The 224-nt window shown below is 51.8% G+C and overlaps 1 protein-coding gene across 2 annotated transcripts in view; it reads left to right on the top strand.

Annotated features, from left to right (window-relative positions):
• The window catches only part of LOC119593775 (protein draper-like), a gene marked incomplete at its 3' end in the record, with an annotated part of 60,455 nt that overhangs the window by 38,430 nt on the left and 21,801 nt on the right, over positions 1 to 224 (top strand).

The following is a 224-nucleotide window of genomic DNA, read 5'->3' as shown; positions in this document are numbered from 1 at the left end:
ATTTCGTCTTTATCTCGTGCTGCTTTCACCGCGTGCGTTTCGGCCCTTGCCGCTACCAATTTACACAGCCACTAGAACGCGTACGAGATTGTCTTTTGTTTTGAAAAGTTGTGAATGGAACCCGGTCTGCGGTGACGCCGGCGATGCGCTCGTGGTTCCTGTTTTCATTGTCGGCCGACTGAGCTCGTATTTTGTCATGAAGTGGAGCGGCGTTTTCGAAGGTC

The sequence above is a fragment of the Penaeus monodon genome, chromosome 32 (assembly GCF_015228065.2).
Source record: "Penaeus monodon isolate SGIC_2016 chromosome 32, NSTDA_Pmon_1, whole genome shotgun sequence".
In the NCBI taxonomy this organism is placed as follows: Eukaryota; Metazoa; Arthropoda; class Malacostraca; order Decapoda; family Penaeidae; genus Penaeus; species Penaeus monodon.
The sequence above is the reverse complement of the archived record's forward strand: the minus strand, read 5'-3'. Positions and strand labels throughout refer to the sequence as shown.